Genomic DNA, 23,042 nt, shown 5'->3' on the forward strand with positions numbered 1-23,042 from the left:
AACCAGCACCTTGAACACTGTTCAGTTACCTGTCACACAGATATCTTCCCCTGGTGCCCAGGGTAAGTCATGCCAGTCATCATGGGTGCTAAGATGGGGCAAAACTTTTTTTCTCAAAGGCTGTGCTCACATTTGGGAGCATTTAAGCTGCCTACAGGGCACTCATATGTGTGTCTCACACCAGTAGAAGTGAGAGGAAGGAGTAATCCAAAAATTATGCACAACCCAGGTGCCATTTTTATCGGTCACAGTCTCAGATGCACTTGCTGTTTTTGTAATCGGCTTATGTTTTTCTGGTATGATCTGGACCGTGGGAGAGGCCCCTCAGTTTTGTGAAAATTCATAGAGCGAATGATACATTCACAGATCTGAGTCTTAAGTGACTGGTACAGCAGTTCTGTTGTATTTTGGTATTCATTTCTCCAACCAACAAATTTCTTTCCCTATAAATATTTGTTCAGTTAAACTACACGTTGTAAGACTTCCCATGTATTCTGCTTCAGGGAGACTAGGCCGGTGTAACAGGAAAAACAGGGAACTTGTCCAAAAAGCCACCTGGTCCTAAAAAGCAGATGCCCCCACACCTGCCACTGTGCATCTAGTCTTTTATGATGCGGGGTCTTGTTATTTGATGGCAGAGGTCTTCTTACTCTCTGAGACACATTCGGTTAAAGTACAAGGAAGTGTAAGGTGGTTGAGGATCAAACAGTAAACCCTGAGATTTTTTAGATTGAAATTTTGAGCTGTTCTCTTTCCAGATCTTGGCATTGAGGCATTTGCCATTCATCCCTGTCTCTGCTACAACCCCCACGCCATCCTGCCCTGTCCTCTGAAGAGTTCAATAATCTGGCCCTTGGTTTCCCACAAGCGGAGTTGAGGAGAGAGCTGCAGGCCTGGGCAAGAGAAGATTCAAACGAAAGCTGGGTTTCCAGAAATTGAGGCCGAGCTTTGTGCCACGGCAAAATAACCTACGTAGTAGCAATTCTGCTGCATCATCCTTTGAACTTCAATCCCCATTTTTATCTTGGCGGGGATTTTCAGGAGTCAGTGAATAGTATTAACTTGCGCTGTGGAGAAATGGAAGGACCCTGTGGCAGGATTAAGAAGCGTGATTGCAGCCAGTCCTTCCCGTTTTAGATTACAGAAAATGCCTTCTGTATCAGGCTTGCTTTTTGTGCGTTTTCTTTTCCTCCCTTCATCACATTCGTTATCCCTTGGGCGAGTTGTGTCTGCCCCTCCTGCCCCACTCCCCCCGCACTCCAGGCTAGAAGCTCTCCTGCAGAGACTCCAACCAGTTGGAGAGCCGTCTTTCTCCCATCCCCCTGTCTTTCCCACCCCCGTGGTGAGACCCATGCCTAATTTTCAGCTCTTCTAGGGCAGTGTGTCATTACTTGGAAGAAAATTAGAAAGCATTTTACACGGCTTATTACAAATCATTAATTGAAGTGCCACGAAACCCAAGGAATTTATTCTCCCATTGATGTGTACGTAACTCCTATTAACATTAATAAAGTTGTTTAGAATCAAAGAACCAGCAGGAACCCATAACAGAGGATCCATTTTGATCCTGCTTTACAAAGTGACTCACACCCACAGGGCATCAACAAGCATTTTAAATATAATTTTTACAACTCCTTTTTTTTTTAAAGAAAAGCGATTACTGAGCATAACATCACAGCACACTCTCGTCCTTCAGTGTGAAGGATGGCAGTTGTTTGTGTAGTCCTGCCCCACCTGGGTTGGAAGTGGGGAATGGCAAGCTTGGTCGGTGTAAATACAGGAAAGATCTGTGTGAGAGGTTTCACCTGGGGCCACCATGCATGTTCTTATTGTGGGGGAGCTGCCCGAACAGTGGGAAGGGGACCATGCCCCTGGGCACCCACAAACAGAAGTAAGTAGAGGTATTTGCTTCACCTGAGCTGTTTCTGCCCTGTCCTACTTGTGCAGTTATAACAGGGTAACATTGATGAAATGAACAGTTGAAGGGTGGGGATAATTGTAAATCTTTTAGTCCAGATGATTATAAATCTTTTGAACGCTCCAAGGACCCCAGAGAATCTGAAGATGTAGAAACAAGTGGAAAGTACCCTTAACCTTTCAAGTAAAGTGCAAACACCAGTAGTTAGAGCTGCACTTTCTCTAACAGTGAGTGAATTTGTACAGTGTTTGTTTGTTCACCTTCTTAGCCAATAAAGGGAGGCTTCTGAAGGGCCGGATTTTTAGATCTATGTCTCTCCCCCACCCCTTCCCAGTTCCTTCTCTGTCTCCTCTTCCGTCCATTATAGGGCATTCATTTATACAGATGTTATTAATGTTTGGAAAATGACTTTAATGTGGGTGACAAAGAAGAGAGGTTTTCATTGAGAAAGATGGTATTCTTTCAGTGTCCGGTAGTCTGTCTAAAAAATGTTAAATTTTATAACACTTAGATTAACACTTGTTTGTTTTTAAATGTTACTTTTAAAAAGAATCACTTCTAAAACAGATGGAAAGCTAAATTGCTTCTATTAGGTTTCTGAAGTGCTAGTTATAATTGAATTATTTCCCTCAAGACTGGCAGCACCTCACCAAGGTTTGTCCTTGGAATGTTACCGAACCTTGTAAGAACTTTGAGTTCCCTCTGCTTTTGTCTGAGTATGGGAAATAGATATTCGTTTCTGAAATTGTTAATTTAGACACTCCGAGAAAGGAAAATATGGGATATCCCTTTAATCACTGAACCTTATTTCCAACCCTTTATTTTTTCTTAAGTTTAAGTGTAGCGTTTCCAAAAAAAGGAAGCAATACTGGTTATAAACAGGTAGGATCCATCTGGCACTGTGCAGATAAAAACAAGCCCAGAATTCTATTCACTTGTCCTTCACCGCAGGGCTGTGATCTGGGTCAGGATTATCCTTGTTTTACAAATGAGGCAGCTGGAACTGGAGAGGTGAAGCTGGCCTTTCTCAGGGCCACAGACCCAGGGAGGGTTAAGAACCCAGATGAGCTGGGAGGGTTGAGGGCAGGGGCTGCATGATTACTGCCCAGCCTGCCTGCCCCTGGACCTTGTTAGAGTTGGGATGCATAGGCTCACTGTTGGCCCAATGGGTCGTTCAGTCCCAGAGACCCACTTTGACTTACTGATAAATCAGATTTGACATACTAACCAGTACCTATCAGAGTGCTTGGAGCATGACAGGTGCTCAATAAATGTTTGGAGAACGACAATGTTGCCCAAACCAAAGAGTTCATTGTAATTTATAATCTCATCCTGGTCATTGCCCTGGCCACTGCCACATCTATTTTGAAACCTCTTTGCAAGTGAGTTTAGACACATGTGTGTATATACTTTACATATGTACTTTTAAAGTAACATTTCCAAAATTTGCCTCGCATGCCAGTGTGATCAAAGACCAGTAGCAAATCAGAGTTGTGTGTGGAGGTATTAGATGCATACTTTCTTTGATTTCAACATATTTCAAATGGTTGTTTCCTGACTTTAAAATATGCACTTATATTAGGTATTTGTCTTTCTCTTTCTGACTCACCTCACTTAGTGTGATAATCTCTAGCTGAATCCATATTGCTGCAAATGGCATTATTTCTTTTTTATGGCCGCCTAGTATTCCATTGTGTGTATATATATATATATATATATATATATATATATATATATACACCGCATATTCTATATCGACTCATCTGTTGATGGGCATTTAGGTTGTTCTTGTGTCTAGTCTATTGTGAATAGTAGTTTTATGTACATAGGGGTTCATGTATCTCTTTGAATTATAGTTCTGTTTGGATGGTATATTCCCAGGGGTAGAACTGCTAGATCACATAGTAATTCTATTTTTAGTTTTCTGAGGAACCTCCAGACTCTTTTCCATAGTGGCTGTACCAACTTACATCCCACCAATAGTGTAGAAGGGTTCCCTTTTCTCTACACCTGCTCCAGGCCATTCTGACTTGAGTGTGGTGGTACCTCATTGTAGATCTGATTTGCATTTCTCTAATAATTAGTGACATTGAGCATCTTTTCACTGTGTCTATTGGCCATCTATATGTCTTCTTTGGAGAAATTTCTGTGTAAGTCTTCTGCCTGTTTTCTTAAGCAAGTTAAGATTTATTTAAGCATTTCATGAATCAAACAAATCATATTTACTTATTGTACCTTAAGAGGAGGGCATGGTTTTTGTTTTTGTTCTTTTTAATTTTTAGAGGAATATAACTGATTTACAATGTTGTGTTAGTTTCAGGTGTATAGCAAAGTAAATCAATTATACATAGATCATTACAGAGTGAGTATATATGTATAATATATATATATAATATAATATATTATATATATATATAATGTATATATAATATATAGCACAGTTCCCTGTGCTATACAGTAGGTCCTAGTAAAATGACTTTAAAAGCAAATACTATTTTCTTACCAGAGGAAAGTTTAACTGGGGATATAGAAGCCTCCTTAAATATGTTTTTCAAAAGAAGTATTATATTTTAGGGCTTTCCTGCTCACTTTAAGTTGAAATATATTATAAGATTGCATGTAAAGGAGAACATAATACACTTTGTCCTATTGTATTATTGAGGTTTTTAAATAGAGGGTACAGGATTAAAAAGCAATAAAATGTTATTCACACACACACAAAAAATGATCCACCAAACCATTGTTGGTCAGATAGTGGAAATAAGTGTAGAATTAGCATCAGAAAGTCTGCAGAAAAATGAAGTATTTGAATCTAAGGAATCTCCTTTGGGAAGCTAATATTGGGGGGATGGAATCTCCAAGGAAGATTGGAGATCTCCAAGATTGGAGAACCTCCAAGGAAGGTCCTGGGTGTTCTTGGCAAGTGAAGGAGAGCCTCTCAACTTCTAAGGCCAGTTCCCATGCTCATCTCTGAGGGTGAGTGAGGTCCCCCTCATGGGAACCCTCCACCCTCCACAGTCCCGTCACACATAATCCTCTCCCAGCTCAGAGAGGAGGCTGTAGTGAGACCCTTTCTCACTTCCCCTGGGGGTTCCCAGCACCCCAGGGTGCTGTGTAAGGGCCCAAATAAATCTTCACCACAGAGGGTTCAGAAAAACAAAGCATCTGAGAACAGAGTCTGGCCGTGTGGTTTCTATGTCCCCAGGGATGGATTTCAGCGTGGCTGGAGCAGTTGTGTGAAGCCCATGTCTAATGGTAATGAGCCAGCCCTGCACAGACTCTGACCAGCTGCTGAGGTCAGGCTGCCCCCCGAGACTGGGGACAGAATTCTCTCTCCATGTATGTGATGCTGGCTGCTCTGAGGAAGGTCAGGAGTCTGCCTCATGGCCATGTGTATCCACGATGGAAATCTGAAGAGCCTGGAAATGGACAAAGGCAGGAATGGTGTCCTGGGAGTTATTTTCAATATTCCATACTGTTGGGTGAAACTAAACGTTAATCCACAGCAAGACTCAGGCAAGCTGAACTGATGTCTTGGGGTAACTTTGAAGGGGGGGATGTGGAGCACAGACTGTGTGCTACCTAGACAGACCACCTTTCTACTTAGGGCTTTCCCCTCCAAAGGTGCTGTAGACTGTAAACCAAAGCCCCAGGAAACTTTTTCAATAGATGTGAAAAAATCAGCCTTGAATGTCCAAATTTTCACCTTAAAAATCAATCAGATGAAATTAAAATGATTTGTGTTACTTTATTTTGAAGCTGTTTACTTCATGCTGTCCTAACATACAATAATAAAAATAACTTGGGCATCACAGTCATCTTCAGTGAATAAAAAAACCCAATGAAATGAAATGGTACTTTTAAGCTTTTAGCAAAGCAGATTTTTGAATTATCTTGCTTAAATTAAATTGCTGCACTCTTTTGCTTTCAGCACTTATAAGAGCTCTGTTTTGTCTCTGGTTTCACTGCATTAACCACTGAGTGTTTTTTTTTTTAATTGAAGTATTAACATTCATATAGAAAAGTGCACAGTTTGTTAATTGCACTGAAAATGAATTTTCATAAGGTGAACACACCCCTGTAACCAGGAACCAGATGGAGAAAGAAAGTCACCCAAGCTGCAAAGCCCCTTAGACCCCTTTCTAGTCCCGAAATCCCACCAAAGGTAACTGTTATACCGTGATTTCTAACATAGGTTGAGTTGTCTGTCTTGGATTTTATATAAACAAAATCTTAAGGATGTATTTTTGTGTTTCTCAGTTAATCCTTATTGTTATTGAGGAGTAGTTTGTTCAGTCTCATTGCCATATAATGTATTGTATAACGCTCCCAAAGTTTACTTAACCCTTCTGTTACACATGGGCTTTGGGCTGGGTTCAGCACAGTGCTGCTAGGAACACTCCTGTATGCGCCAGTGGGTGAGTACCTTTAATGTTGCTGGAAGAGAGATTCCTTGATGGTGAGACATAGGTGCGTCCAGCTCGGATAGATCCTGCCAGGTTTCCACAGTGTCTTTATCAATTTACCCTCTCATCAGCATAGTATGAGAGTTCCAGTGGCTCCATGTTGTCACCAAGACTTTGCAGTTTTTGTCTCTGTCATTTCGTCATTTGTCTCTGCCTATCTGGTAGGTGTATGTTGGTAAGGCATTGTGATTCTAATTTACTTTTCTTTGATGACTAAACTAGTCCAACTAGTTTAGTCCATGGACTGCAGCACGCCAGGCTCCTCTGTCCTCCAGTATCTCCTGAAATTTGCCCTAATTCATGTCCATTGAGTTGGTGACGCTATCCAACCATCTTATCCTTTGTCACCCTCTTCTGCTTTTGCCTTCAATCTCTCCCAGCATCAGGGTCTTTTTTCCAGTGAGTCAACTCTTCGAATCAGGTGGCCAAAGTATTGGAGCTTCAGTTTCAGCAACAGACCTTCCAGTGAATAGTCAGGACTAATTTCCTTTAGGATTGACTAGTTTGATCTCTGTGCAGTCCAAAGAACTCTCAAGAGTGTTCTCCAGCACCACAACTCAAAAGCATCAGTTCTTCAGGGCTCAGTCTTCTTTATGGTCCAACTCTCACATCCATACATGACTACTGGAAAAACCATAGCTTTGACCATACAGACCTTTGTCAGCAAAGTAATGTCTGCTTTTTAATATGCTGTCTAGGTTTGTCATAGCTTTTCTTCCAAGGAGCAAATGTCTTTAAATTTCATGGCTGCAGTGATTTTGGAGTCCAAGGAAATAAAATCTTTCACTGCTTCCACTTTTTCCCCATCTATTTGCCATGAGGTGATGGGGCTGGATGCCATGATCTTAGGTTTTTGAATGCTGAGTTTTAAACCAGATTTTTCACTCTCCTCTTTCACCTTCATCAAGAGGCCCTTTAGTTCCTCTTCACTTTCTGCCATTTGAGTGGTATCATCTGCATATCTGAGAGCATCTTCTTATGTGTTTATTGGTCATTTAGATTTCCCTTTTAGTGAAATTTCTTCTCAAGTATTTGCCCATTTTTGTATTGGATAGTCTGCCTTTTCCTTGTGGCTTTGTAGGAGTTCTTTGCTGGATACATATGTTGCAATTATTTTCTTCACTGTGTGGCCTACCTTGATCCTGTTGATGTGTTTTGATAAAGAATTCTTAAATTTAATACAATTTAAATTATCGTATTTTTTCTTCATGGTTAACACTTTTTTGTGTTTTATTTTTTGAAACTCCTTTACCTGTCAGAAGATCCGAAGGTATTCTTTGTTTCCTTCTAAAAGTATTATTATTTTACCTTTCACATTTATTTCCACCATCTGTCTGGAATTGACTTGCGCATGTAAAGTAGAGATTAGGTTCATTTTTTTTTTTAATACAGATACACAGTGTATTCATTTCCTAGGGCCACCCTAATAAAGTACCACAAATTGGGTGGCTTAAGACAACAGGAAGTGATCCTCTCAAAGTTCTGGAGGCCAGACGCCTGAAATCAAGGTGTGGGCAGGGTCATGTTCCCTCTAAAGTCTCTGAGGACGATCCCTTCCTCGCCTCTTCCTAGCTTCTGGTGGTGGCTAGAAATCCTTGACATCCCTTGCTTTGTGACTACATTGCTGTGACCTCTGCCTCTGTTGTCACATTGAATTTTTCCCCTTGTATCTCTGTGTCTAAATTTCCCTCTTCTTAAATGGGAATCAGTCATATTGAATTTAGGATGCATGCTAATCTGCTATAATGTCATTTTAACTAATTACATCTTCAGTGACCCTATGTCTGAATAATGTCACCTTCTGAGGTACTGGGAGGGGGTGCTGGTTAGTACTTCAGTATATCTTTCAGGGGAACATAATCAACCCACAATACCCAGTAAATCCAGCTCCATTTCTTTGAACTTCAGTGTCATCTTTGTCATAAATCAGGTGATTATCTGTGTAGGTCTATTTTTGAACCTTCTTTTTTGTTCTGTTGATCTAATTGTCTATGATACAAATACCACACTATCTTAATTATTGTTATTTTATAATGAAATTTGGTATCTGATAGAGTAAGTCTTCCAGTTTTGTGGTTGTTCTTGAAGATTATCTTGGTTTTGGGCACTTTGCATTTCCATGCGACTTATAGAATCTGCCTGTTGATTTCTACCAGAAAAAGAAAACTTTTTTTTAATCAAAATTGCACTGAAGATGCATTTTAGGGGAGAACTGACATCTTTAAAATACTGAGTCTTTTAATCCATGTACACAGCATAACTCTCTATTATTTAGGTGTTTAATGTCTCTCAGTAATGTTTTTAATGGTTTTCAGTGTTAAGGTCTTACACATTTTAAATTTTACTTTTAATTCTTTTTCTAAATTTATTTTTTCTTACACATCTTTTATTGGACTTATTCCTAGATATTTGATATTTTTGATGGAGATTTGCTTCGATGAAGTAAAAAGCAGAGGAAGAGAAGAAAAGCTTCTACTGGGTTTACTGCCTCACATTATTAAGGAATTTTCTCACATTTGCCAAGTTTAGCAGGGCTAAGGTTTAAGTTGAGGTCTCACTGGATCTAAGAAAGGGTCTGGCAAATAAATTAGTTAGTCCTTGAAAAATGCAAGTTTTAGAAGAGATGAAGTGATTCAAAACATGGAATCCTCAGATTTAGGTAAAATGTGTCCTTGGTAGAGAAATATTAGAGGCATTGACTTTGCCATGTTGCCACATGGAGAACCATGGCTGGAAGGGATGTTGAGGACACAATGCAGATGTTGGATGGGGTGGGAGTCCAGTTCTGGGGTTTCCATTGTTCTTTGAACACTAAGTTCCCCAGAAGTGCTGAGTGGGACAGGAGGATGGCCAAGGTGGTGGTATTGTGAGTCCTTTCCTCCTTGAACCAGAGCTGTTCTGTTCTATTTTTATCTAATATGTTGGAGTATAGCAAAAGTGTTGAAAATGCATGTCCGTACATCTGCATGTGATTGCACAAGGTTTTATACTAAAAAGAAAAATAGCTTAAAGACTACCAGACTAGATATTCTTTAACAGTCCATTCAGCCCCAGGATTCTGGGATTTTAATATTCTAGCCAGCCTACATTTCAGGGACTCTGCAGACATCATTATTAACCTTGATCTTGGCGGCATGGTGATACTGTGTGCATATCCAGGGCCTTCACAGGAGCCACTGCAGAATGTCTGTTTTAGAGGGTCTTGAGAGTGGTTATCAGGTTGGAAAAGAGCTTGGAGACTTGTCCAGCTGCGTCATAGCAAAGCAGTGTTTTTGTTCAGACTCAGGATTGCAAATCACTAGAAATAGCTTCATTTACCGGGGAAATCAGAAGTGAGTATACTACGAAACAGTGTCTGTTTTATTTTTACCTGATACCTAAGGAGTGTGATCACCTGATAGAAACTCATTGCCCCAAAGAAAAGGAAGACATAATTCTTACATATACTTCATTCTCTTATGTCTTATAAAAGCAGAATCTTTTTCCTCCTAACAGTCAACTAATTATTGCAGTGGCATTCACATCATTTCTTTCTTTCCCAAATAAAACCTCAACATAGAGGTTTAAATATAACAATCATCATTATCATAAATAATAATTATTAATAATATAGTACAAATTAATGATGTGTAATAAATTATTATGTGAAGGAGGAGAAGAAATTGTATCACTACTACTCTTGCTGCTGGGGTTGATAGAGGTTACGGGGAGCCCTAGAACCCCATCCAGGCCCTTAGACCACCCCTTTGCATGACTCAGCTCACCCACTTGTGCCCAGGAGCCCAAAATATGTACCTGAGAGCTGCCTCCTGGGAGGCAAGGATAAGCTCATTTGCTGGTTTGGGGATACCCTGCTGCTCCGTGAGCCTGAGTGCCCCTCATCCTGGAAATGGCTAGTGAGACAGAAGCAGCGGCCCCTTCTAATTGGACCTTCCTGCCCTCTCACCCTGGGGTCGGTAACCCCTTTGCGCTGCTGAGGGCCCTCCAGGCTCATCTCTTTGTCTACCCATCACTCTTCTTCCACCCTTTACTCCCGCTCCAGCAAATAATAAAGCAGACAGCCACGACAGCCTCGCTTGAGCCTCCCCAACTTGTGGTAAAGCCAGAAGGGCCAGTGCCGCCTGCTCGGAGCACCCCTCTCCCTCCCCCACGAAGCAGGCCCCGTTTCCTCGGGAACTCTGCTTTTTGCTTCCCATCCTCCTCCCTTGCAATTGGGCTTTGTTTGCTCACTTGCTCGTTCAGTGCATCATCCTGCCGTTTGGAACTCCTTAGTTTTGCAGACAGTTGAGTTTGGACTTGCAGGGAATGCTGTCACATGCCTAGTTTGTACCTCATGCCACACAGGACATCTGTAGCCACAGGAGAGCTGTGGAGGGGAGGGGAAGTCACCCTCTCTAGCCTCTGTCCCCTTTCCTTTGCTTTTGAAAATAAGACAGCAGAGACTCAAAACAGCTGCTCCTTAATGGGTGGGCCCTGCAAACATGTTGGCTTTATCATCAGCCCCCGCCAGCTAGAGGAAGACTTGGGAATCCCCATTCCAAAACTAGCTAATGTGGTCACAGAGGTGAACTAAAAAAGGATCAAGCCCTATGAATGCAACAAAATGACTAAAAGTGCCTCCTCTGTTTGAGGCAGTGGGCCATGGAAGATGTCAGTGGTTCAAAGATAGATTTAGAGTAAGTACCTGGCTCAAGGATCTGGCTCATTTCTGGTAGAGGTGTAAATGATGAGATGAATTCCAGTGGATTGGACAAGAACTTCAGGGAGGGATTTATATTTCAGTTGGGCTCAAGGGACAGGCTGGGTCACCATTCTTACAGATGGAGGTAAGGATGCATGGGAGGGAAGAATAGGGCAGGTGAAGGCCCAGAGGAGGGACAGGTGCTGGGAATAGCAATGCTTTGGTAAGGCTGGGCTTAAGAGAGAAAAAAGAAATGGGCGATAAGGCCGAGTTGGGTCTGGAATGATGGTGGTTGACTTGGAATACAAAGCTGAAGAGTCTGAGTCTGTGTAAGTCTTTGGTCTTTCTAGCCGTGTCAGTACCCTGAGGTTCCTAGGGGGTGGGTTAGAGGCACTGCAGGGGCCAAAGGTTCAGAGGCCTTCCTTGCTCATTGCACTGGGGTGTTACTTATCACTTAAGAGGGTTCCCATTGGCTTGTGCCAAGCACCCATTCACTTATCTAGTCCATCAGTCTACAAATACTTACTGAGAACCTCCTGTATGTCTAGCCCTGTACTCCGTTCTGCTGAAACACCATGGACGGTTTTTGGGTTTTTGTTTGCGTGTTTAATTGTGTTTGATTGTTTTTGTTTTCTGTACAGAAGGTTTTGACCCAGTGGCAGACTAGCAAGAGCCGTGGGTCACCAGCCTGAGTTATATTTCTATCTCTGCCACCCACTCATCATAAATCCTTAAGCAAGTCTCCTGACCTCATTGGGCATAGTTTATCACCTGTAAAGTGTAGAACTAGACTGGTAAATCATTTCCAACTGAGACATTCTAGGACTGACATGATCAGTGCATGATCTATAATCCAAAACTTTCCTTTCTGTCAACAGAGTCAGAAAAGGAGAGGCCAGGGGCAGAGAGGCCAGGTAGGAGGTGATGGCAAGACCATCTGTGGGGCACCTTAGGGATCTGAGTGAGGCCTTTCACTTATTCATTCAACAAATGCAATACTTAGCGCCAGCCATTGCCCTGAGCATGGATGTATATCAGTGACCAATAGAGAGTCTCTGCTTTCAAGGCACTTTCTGTATAAAGGGCAGCGGTGACTGGGAACAGGAGTGACAGATTGAGAGATGTGGTTTGAAACTAAGAACAAAGGGTGTTAGTTGGAGCTGTGGAAGTGTATGAGGTACCAGAGAAGAGAAAGGAAAAAGGTTTAGAGGGGAAGAGAAATCTGGGATGATGGAACCTGAGAAACCTTCTGTGGAAAGCCAACTAATGTTCACTCCATGATAGAAAACACATTCTGCATCATGCCAAAACAACAAACTTGTGCCCCAAAATATCCTGTTGTGGCTGCGAAGCTATGACACTAAAGAGAAAATGTCTGATTTAGACACTTAGTTCTCCTTGACTACATCATTCCTGTATATGAAGCAAAATGACACCAGAGCCATGTATGGGTTTATGTTATATAATGTGAAGTGTTAGTCACTCAGTTGTGTCCGACTCTTTGTGACCCCATGGACTGTAGCCCACCAGGCTCTCCCGTCCATGGAATTCTCCAGGCAAGAGTACTGGAGTAGGTTGCCATTCCCTTCTCTGGGGGATCTTCCCACCCCCGGGATGAAACCTGGGTCTCCTGCATTGCAGGCAGTCTCTTTACCAACTGAGCCACCGGGGAAACCCTGGGTTTATATAACATCTATTTGCTTTCCTCAGGAAGGTCTCTAATAAGTACCAGTGATATGTAAAAGTAGTGTGGGCAGCTGCCTAAGCTGCTAGCCCTTTAAATCTTTTCCCAGAGCAGCTGTCTCTCTCCCATTCATTCATTCATTCATTCTCTGTCTGTCTCCAAGTTATTGGCGTGCATCCAGAGCAGATTCTGAGAGCCTCAAGCTTTTCCTTATTTACCCTTCAGTAATTACATATCACAGGTTGTTTGCTCTATGAGAGTCTGGGGCTGAGCAATTAGTTTCCCATTGTCTTTGCAGGAAATGACATCCATGTGACTTCTGCAGAAGGCAACTGTTGACCACTTTGGTTAAAAGAATTTGGAAAGCATTCAGCACTTCCTCTGGTTGATCATTCAGACTGGCTGATGGGGAAAGCTTTTGGAAATGTGCAGAGCGAATAATGGTTGACAGAACCCGAAATACTACGGGGTCAGTCCCTGAACAAAAGAGGCCTCTGAACTGTTGCTCTGGTCTCTCAATGCACTGACTTGTCTGGGGCCCTTCACTGTGTGGCTCAGCATGGTGCCTCGGCATTCTATTCCTTTATAATACTTACTGGGGAATGATCAGTCAGGAGGCTTTCCAGCTGCAGATAATTGACTATCCAATTTAAGGAGGTCTGTGCAATATGAAATTTATTGAAAGCCCAGTAGCTCTGCAGACTTTAGGGTTGACTGAATGCAAACACCTCCAACTCTACTTTCCTGAGTTCCTTCTGCCTTTGCATCCTCTGTGGGCCAAATTTATCTTGTTGGAGCAAGATAGCTGCAGAAGTCCCAGACATCACATCCCACACAGCATTCCAAAGGAGGGACTTTCTCCCAGAAGAAGGAGGAGAAGCTCCCAGCAAAACATTCTGCATCTGTTATTGGCCTGGATAGGAATACATGCCCAGTCTTGAACCAGTCACTGGCAACAGGAATGAGTTTCCCTTAGATCAGTGGATCTCAAACTGTAGCATGCTCACAGGTCACTTGGGATCTTGTAAGACAGCTTCCAGTTCAGTAGGTTAGGGGCAAGACCTCAGAGCTGACATTTCTCAGAAGCTCCCAGGTGATGCTGACACCGCTGCTGGGCACGCTGCAAAGCCTTAGACCTTGCAGGTCCCTCCCCTTAACCCCAGCTGGGAGTGCTGTCACCTGCCCACAAGGACTGTGGCTGGAGAAACATGGGGGATCTGTTAGGAGGAAGGAAGAGGGAATGGCCCCATGCAAATAAAAACTGTACCAGAGATACCTGTATCCAGTGCATAACAAGAATGTTACCTTTAAAGCAGGAGCCGTGGGAAATCTATGATATAGCAGTAGAAACAAAAAGTACTTGCAGTAGGAAGTGTGGTGTGAGAGCACCTACAAACACCTTATTAGTTATTTATTCTTGAGGTTGTATACATTGCCATTTTTGAAACAAAAGGTTAAAGTCATGCTGCTTTCTTGATTCTCATTCAGCTATTTTTATTTCATGCCATATAGCTAATGTGACTCACAGGGAACGAGTTCAGATGAAGTGGATTTACATATCCTTAAGTTTAAAAGAGTGTGCCAAATCTAGCCATCGTTCTTTGAGTGGCTATCTGATCATTGTCTTAGTTACTGGGGAGGGAGGGTACACCCCCACTCATCCTGTGAGTCACTTGACATGATGTCGGGGCATGGAAGATGCTGTCTGTCAGTGGTGAATTTCTGCCAAAGCAAATGGTCACAGTGCCCTTATACATGGTGTTCAGTGGAGAAAATCATTGTGCTCTCTCCATTGAAAAGGAAGATCTATTTTGTTATCTTGTGTGTGTAGGGGGGGCCGGTGTTCTTGGCAAAAGACACACAGGAATCCTGAAGTGCTGTAATTTGGGGGAAAAGGCTGTTAAGACTGAAGGACCAGCGTTCCTCCTGGTCACAGACTCAGGAGCGCCCAGAGTGGAATATGCTGACAGGTGTTGAGTAAACCCACCTGGGTGGTACCCAGAGGGACTGCCATCTCCAAAATCACATGCAAAGATAGCACTCTGTAAGGGAGATGGAGTTTTACTGCTCCATCTGCTTTACCCGCCCACTCCGAAACCACAGCTTCACATCTGTGAGACCTGTGGGAGGGCAGAGCAGCTCTTACCAACTGTCCTCACCTACACAGGTCACCAAAGTGCCTGTACTTGGGGAATTACCGGCCCCGACACCTTCAGAGATTCTCGGCTCCTCTGGACCAGCTGGGGAAAGCTGCTGGGCGCCAAGCTCCAGCAAGGCAGGAACTGTGCTCATATCACACCAGTGCCCCATGGATAGGCAGGATGACTGAATAGGAAGATGGTCAACCCCACTGACCATAAATAGAAAGAGGAGAAATAAAAGAGGGGAACATTTTGTTGTGTAACTTCAGTAATTTATCAGCTAAAGATACAATGTTTAGGTGTTCCTGTCCACGTATTTAGAACCTCAAGGACTGCCAGTTAGAGATGAAATAATAGTAGCTGATCCTGTGTTCTACAAGCAAGGTGGCACTGTGATTCATCAGCTGGGTCAAAGGATGTTGACTGAATGTCGTCCTACTGTGTGCACTGTGAGGCATGCCAACAAGAGTTTGGTCCATGGATGGGTGCCCAGAATAGGGAGGACATTGTGGTTTCCAGAAGGGAAACACAACATATACGTAATTGCTTCTGCCTAATGATGCATTTTTCCTTTTGTTGTGGTATTTTTCAGGACCAGTCCAGCAGCCGTATTAGAAGACATGTGGTATATATAAAGTTTGTGATCGTTGGGGGAAATTTTGGTAAGTGTCGCTGCCTTTATCTCTGATACCTTGTGAAGGACATGGTGCTCGTAAAGGGAAGCCAAGGCTTTGTCTCTGCATGTTTTAAATCTGCTCTGCACTTGACAAAATGGATTTTATAATTAAATGTGACACTCAGTTGGTGTTTTCTGAGAGTACGACATTTTTTCTTGTCATTGCTGGTGTTATTAAGCCGTATGGGGTTTTCTAAGATATAATACGTCTAGATTTTAGGAAACCTTCCAGATGCAGGATGAAGAATGCCCTGGACCATTTAGCTTATGTTCTAAGCCACCCATGGAATATGTGAGTAATTAACTTGCAAACCAAAAGAAGTGAAAAATGTTTTTAGGTTTCCAGAGCAGAGCGATCCTTCTGATCTATTTGTTGAAATGAGAGAGAAACAAGCAGTTAGCTGCTTGGGGAATGGGACATGAAGGGGAATTAAGAATCCAGCATGCCTCGTCCCAGCCTGGGACCAGCAGAGCAGTGGTCTGAGACCAGGAACATTAAATTCAGCAGTCACCCAGAAGACCTCGCTAGCAGTAGTCAAAAGGACAGGAGGCATGGGTTAAAACTCAAGTTCCACACTTACCATTTGTTATATAACCTCACTGAGCCTCAAAACCCAAGTTCTACACTTAGCATTTGTTATATAACCTCACTGAGCCTCAGTCTCCTCATCTGTAAAATAAGGCATATACTACCTACCTCCTAGGGTTGTTGTGAGAATAAAGCAAGCTACGTAGTTCAGGGACGCTCAATAAAGCCATTTTTTAAAAATTTATTTTATTGAAATATAATTAATTTACTGTGTTGTGTTGATTTCTGCCATACAGCAAAGTGATTCATATATATATTCACATATATATACATTCATATATTTTTTTGTGTATATATGCAATTCATGGAGTCGCAAAGAGTCAGATACGACTGAGCGACTGAACTGATCATTCATATATATTTTCATGTGTATATATATATATATACACATTCATGTATATTTTCATGTATATATGTATCCATGTATATATATATACATACATTCTTTTTCATATTCTTTTCCATTATGGTTTATCACAGGATATTGAATTTAGCTCCTTATGCTATACAGTAGGACCTTGTTGTTTATCTGTCCTATACATAATAATTCAAACCTACTAATCCAATCTCCCAATCCCTCCCTCCCGCTTGGCAACCACAAGTCTATTCTCTATGTCTGTGAAAAGCAGTTATTCTGGATAACAGAATACCCTTGTTTGGAAACTGGACCTTTGCCATTGAGGTCAAGCCAGCAAAAGGTGTGAGTGTCTTACAGAAGAAGAGACGTTGAAGAGGGGCTAGTCATCCCCTGTTTGTTATCACAAGGGACGTCAAAGCTGGTCACCACAGTCCCTTCTCCAGCGTCCACTGCATAGCAAGCAGCAGGAAGCCTCAAGACATTTGCCGCCTTCTCTCACCCTGTCAACCAGTTCTTAAACCAGCTTAGCTAATTTAACTCCCCTTCCTGCGGCCTTTGCAGCCAGGTGTGGTCACATTGTTTTAGCTTTGTTCAGTTTGAGAGCTGATGTTATTTTGAATCAAAATGATGAGAAGAGAAAGGCAGGTCAGAAGGAGATGGTACCCTTGGTTTAGGTCCCAGTTACCATGTTGAGGCTCTCATTTCCAAACCTTTCTTTGGACTTTTTTATCTATGCTTATTATTCAGGCTTCACAGAGGTTCAGTTACTGGACAGAATTTTTTTTAAACTGAAGTCCATATTTATTCACAATTCCTTAGTTTTTCAATTTTATTTATTTATTTATTGAAGGATAATTACATAATTTTGTTGGTTTCTGCCGAACATCATCATGAAGGGCAGAAATTTTTGAGCTTTGACTGAAAGAATTTGGCTTTAGGGTGGGGCCCTTTACCGGAAGTTGGGGAGAATGAAGCATGTCACTGAGATGAGCTCATGGTTAAGATTGGGTGTCCAGCGGTGACAACCCTCCAGTTGCAGGGCCTCAAAGAGATGAACATGGCCTCAGCAGTTGTCTTGTCCAGTCTTCCATTAACAAAAAAAAAATAGAACTCTTCTCCAGAATTCTTGACAGAGGGGAGTTCACATTCTTTCAGAGGTGGGGTTTGCTACTGCACAGGGAAGCTTTCTCCAATTAAAAAGCAATTCAGGACACAGGGAAATTTAAAGGGGTGAGAAAGCTGTGCTAGCTTTGACTGTACTGGTATTTATACAACTGTAGGCCTTTGTGAAAACTCACATGGCTATACAACAGAAAGGGTGAATTTTGCTATAGTTAACTAAACCTTAATTTTTTTAATGGGGAAAAGAATGAGCAACTTAGACAAATACTTGGACATTAGCTAAATTATTACAAAGAAAGAAAAAGGGAAGGAGGGGAGGAGGGAGGGAAGAAAAGCTATCTAGACCTTCTATTGATCTACAGTGTGTGCTGGAGGGAACAGGACTTGGTCTTCTTCCTTCTTCTTTTCAGTGTCTGGACAGTACCTGGCCTGCAGAAGGCCTGTGCTGAGTATTTATTAAATCATCGAGGGCCCTGAGTCACTCTCTAAGCAGATGGAGACAAGCTCGCTTACTTCCCCACACACCGCCCACTGGATATTTGAAGATGCTCTCCTTCCTCATTCTTCTTCTCTGGGCTGGGTTTAAACTGTCTTTGTTCTTTGACTCTTCATCTCCTGATGTGATTTTCCTTTCTCACCCTGCCCAGCGCCTCTCCTGATTTGCTCCCTACAAGTGGTCTGGGGCTAAAATCACAGCCTCTGAGGGGATCTGGATTCCAGAAGGAATACAGTGGGTCCCCACTTCTGTAGACGGTGTTAATACACAGCAAGCCTTATCCCCTTCCTTACTAAGGGCTTGGTAACTGGATCGTGAAGGATTTCTTACCAGTAGTCTTCTAAGAATGGAGCTCCTAAAAGTAGGGAGGCTAGTGGTCCATCTGAGAGATCAGGTGGCAGCAAACCCAGCCTCATCACTGTCTAGACTGAAATGAAGCCAGGTCCTGCCCCTGGTTTGAGACAGCAGCGGTGCTGTTTATAAGTCTTTCTGGGCAGTACTGTATTACAGGTCCCACTTCTTCACCATGAGTCATAGCAAGTTAGAAATTCTGAAAATTAAACTTATAGGTGCCTTGAAAAATCTAGACTTTTTTTTCCCCCTGGCAATGCCAGGGGAAGATGTATAAATAGGTAAATAGAGAGCAGTAGTTCTCAACTAGGGTTGTTTTTGTCCTTGCAGAGGACATTTAGCAATGTGTGAAGACATTTTTTGTTGCCACAATGGGGGAGGGTGGGTATGTACTATTGGCATCTAATGGATGGAAGCCAGAGATACTGCTAAAGACCCTAAAATGCACAGGACGCCCCCCTTCTATACACACACACACACACACACACACACACACACACTTACAGAAATGATCCTGCCCAAGATGTTAGTAGTGCTGAGGCTGTGAAACCAATACGGAAATAATAATTTTTAAAAAATCAATGTCTAAGGTACTCATTATTTTGAAGGTTTAATTTTTTTTTAATGTTTTGACATTTAATTAAATGTAAAACATAAAGAAGTTTGTTCAAAGAATCACAAATCTGAAAGGGCTCCTAAGAGGCTACATCACCACGAACTCCGAGCCAGAAATGATCTAAATGAATTCAGACAGATGGGTGTCTGAAGACATATACTGAGGACTGTCAGCTAAAGCTGAAAACGAGACTCACACAACTTGGTCCCGCATTCACACAAAAGAGATTGGCTCGTGTTTTAAATTTCAGCCCCAGCTTCTTCAGATGTGTTTGTCTTCAGATGACCTCTGAGATGAGGTGGTATTTCAATCTGGGTTAGCCCATCCTTTTGAATCAAGGGTGTGATTCTGGTGTGATGAGAAATGTGCTTTGGGAGGAGAGAGATCTCATTACAGATGATTGAGATTGGGTATTTTGGTACTCAGGGCTGTTTATTTGCATCAATTTCCTAGTGACAGTACAATCTGGCTTAACTGGGAGTCGTCGTGAGCTTGTGTAGCCCAATATGGCTACATTTGCTGAAGCAGGGAGATTAAAGCAGCATATGTCAAGTTGTGATATAGGACAATCCACTTGAAAAGACTTTAATTATAGGGCCTATTTCGGGAGGGTAACTGTGCTTTTTGTGAGGTGTATTTTGGGATCCGCTAACCCAACTTCAAGGCCAGTAATATCTTCCCAGAAAGGGTGTGGTTATGTGCTCGTTGCCTAAATATTTTCTTACCAAAAGCTTTGGTATTTGGTACTTTCCTTCGACTTTACTCCCCTTCATTTTTCTTTTCCTGATAATCTTTCCTCTTGCAAGAATGTTATGAAAATGCATTCTGGGAAGCTGGAGAAGAGAAGGATGAAAGATCTCATTTAGATGGCCAAGTCTGGAGATTTAGGGATGTTACATTATCAGTCTGCTGTTTTTAAGACAAATAGAATTTGGAGGAATGCCCCAAAAGTAGTAGTAAGCAGAATCACGGGAGACTATAAAAAACGACACGTTGGGGGAAAATATTTTACTGTATGTGTCTATAGCAGAACTACACACTTACAACTACTTGTTTGCAGCACGCCTTTTCCAACCCATGGGTAATTCTTGTGGGCCATTTCAGTGTTCTTTGGATAATGACCGGGAGTGAGTTACCTGGTTTCACTTTTGTTCTTTGAGATTCTGCCTTTTCCCAGCCCTGCCTCTGGTGCCTCAGGTGAATCCGTGTGTGTGTGTGTGTGTGTGTGTGTGTGTGTGTGTTGTGCAGGGGGGTGGGGAGGGTGGGCATTGTCTTCCTGCCTAGCTCTTCAGGTGGCTCCCGCACACTAACCTCTGTGAACCGCAGCCCCATTCTCCCCTTCATCAGTTCAGTTCGTTCAGTCGCTCAGTTGTGTCTGACTCTTTGCAACCCCATGAATCACAGCATGCCAGGTCTCCCTGTCCATCACCAGCTCCCGGAGTCTACTCAAACTCAAGTCCATCGAGTTGGTGATGCCATCCAGCCATCTCATCCTCTGTCGTCCCCTTCTCCTCCTGCCCCCAATCCCTTCCAGCATCAGGGTCTTTTCCAATGAGTCAGCTCTTCGCATGAGATGGCCAACGTATTGGAGTTTCATCTTCAGCATCAGTCCTTGCAATGAAAACCCAGGACTGACCTCCTTTAGGATGGACTGGTTGGATCTCCTTGCAGCCCAAGGGACTCTCAAGAGTCTTCTTCAACACCACAAAAGTTCAAAAGTGTCAATTCTTCAGCGCTCAGCTTTCTTCACAGTCCAACTCTCATCAGGGCGCATACAGATTGCGTGCGGCAGCCTCTCAGATGCCCTTTGCCCTTTTGTGAGCATCACTGGAAGCTTTAAAGAACAGAGCGGTATGACATGTTGAAAGCCAGCCCTGTGCATGCTGGCCCTGCTCTGGTGTGCATGAGAGCAGGTGCACCAAGGTTGAGCAGACGCATCAACCTTGTACTGTTGATCTTTGAAGTAATTCCCACGATCAGTTATCCCTTGCTCTCCAAGAGAAGTGTTCTTCTGTCTCCAGGTCAGTTTTGGCGCCTTTACTGTTAATCTTTGAAGTAATTCCCACGATCAGTTATCCCTTGCTCTCTAAGAGAAGTGTTCTTCTGTCTCCAGGTCAGTTTTGGCACCATCCTAAACCAGCCTCTTTGAAGCTGCATTGAGGCTGCCCTCCTGCTTGCCTGCCCCAATAGCTCATGTACTTAGAATCCACTCTTAAAATTCAGTGTTGTGTGGTTGTTACCTCCAGGAACACTTGTAAACCAGAATTTCCCACTTATGGAGGGAAAACATTTTCAGAACAAGTAGCTGACAAGTATTCTAGTACATGACTTGAGAGCTGACATTGTGTCATACATCTCACCTAGGATCCAGGTGATAGGACCCACCCACCCCCCAAGCCCTGCCCCTAATTGGCAGGGCTTGTGAATGCATGTGATGATACCATTCGCATAACCCAATTAGGTTCATAAGAAACTGCCACGCATTTGCTCCTCCAAAACCACTTCTTAGGTGGTGGAGCAGGTGCCATGCCCAGATAAAATCTGATGCTCAGAGACTATAGCCTTAGTCTCAGGCAGGGGGCATTTGGGAGTGCAGACATGTTTGTTGTCCTGCTGTCAAAGAGAAAGAAACTAGTGGCATGTGGAGAGACAGGGGTGGGGCAGAGGTGGCGACTGTCCTGCCGTGAAGCCTGCCCAGTGAAGAATTGTCCCCGATGCAGCATGCCGTGCAGCCCTGCTGAGAGGCACTGCTCTGAGGCTGAGTGGCTGCTATACACCAGAGTGGGGCTCATACCCACTCTCTCAATCCAAGGTCTCTATGTCCCTCTCCACGTTAGAGGCATCACAGAATTCATTCCCACTTCTCTGGGAGCGCGCACTGCAGTGAAATTGAACTCAGAGTAGCTGTTCCTTGGATTGTGCCATTGCTATAGCGCCAGACCTCCGCTGCAGCATCCTGCAGGGGAAGCAGCCTCTCTGGAACCTCAGTGGCCCAGCCGAGCAGCACCCTGTGGCTGGCATTCCTCTGTCCATGCCCAGCGCAGGTGGAGAGAGAGTATGTGTGTATTCTCTTTGGAAGAGATCAAAGAGGATGCTCCGCCCAAAGCCTTTGATCTAGTCTTACTGGCTTACAAACCATCCACAGGGGCAATCAGGTTTCAGTGTTAGGAGTTTCTGATATGATAGCTTAGGCTTCCTATCTACCTGCTGCAATTCTACAGCCTGTTGGAGCTTTGTTTAAAATTTGGTTTTGATGTCAGCCAACAAAGAAGCCAAGACAGTGGCTACATCAGTTTGAATGAGCACACATGAAAGTTGATTAACGTGGTAAAAATAAAACCATGTTGAATGAAAAGGCACACAGTGAAGCTGACTTGAATATAAACGTTGAAGGGGTTATGTAAAGGGGAGGAAGTGATAGCATCTTATCTTTTTTTTTTTTTTCTGCTTTCCTGGCTTTCCCCCCTTTCTCTCTTCCAGATTCTATCTCAATTTTTTATTTTGAAAATTTTCAAATGTACTGGCTTGGGAGAATGATAAATACCTGTACATCCTTTATTTAGATTCACACGTTAGTCTATATTTGCCATATTTACCTTCTTTATCCCAATATATGTAATATATATAATTATATGTAACATGTAATATATGATATATATTATATGTAATATATGTTATATAAATTTTGCAAAACCATTTGAAAGTTGCAAACATCTTGACCCTTTGCCTCTGAATAGTTCATCATGTATCTCCTAAATATAAGGACTTTCTTCTACATAACCACAATACTATTAGCTAATAAGAAATAAAACAATAATTCCATAATATTATCAAATACTCAGTCCATATTCAAACTTTCCCTGTTGTCCCGGCTGGCTGTGCTATAGAACGTCCTGCCTTCCGAGCTTGTCTGTTTCTTCACAGGGTTATTTAACTTGCTCCTC

General features: G+C 42.7%; 1 protein-coding gene across 4 annotated transcripts in view; it reads left to right on the forward strand.

Moving 5' to 3' along the window:
• The window catches only part of FYN (FYN proto-oncogene, Src family tyrosine kinase), a 212,742-nt gene that overhangs the window by 81,084 nt on the left and 108,616 nt on the right, over positions 1 to 23,042 (forward strand). For all 4 annotated transcript variants that reach the window (XM_061131686.1, XM_061131690.1, XM_061131687.1 and 1 more), the window contains one exon: positions 15,483 to 15,552. The gene's annotated coding sequence lies outside the window, so the exon portion shown is untranslated. The remainder of the gene's footprint in view (positions 1 to 15,482; positions 15,553 to 23,042) is intronic.

The sequence above is a fragment of the Dama dama genome, chromosome 28, assembly GCF_033118175.1.
Source record: "Dama dama isolate Ldn47 chromosome 28, ASM3311817v1, whole genome shotgun sequence".
Taxonomy (NCBI): Eukaryota; Metazoa; Chordata; class Mammalia; order Artiodactyla; family Cervidae; genus Dama; species Dama dama.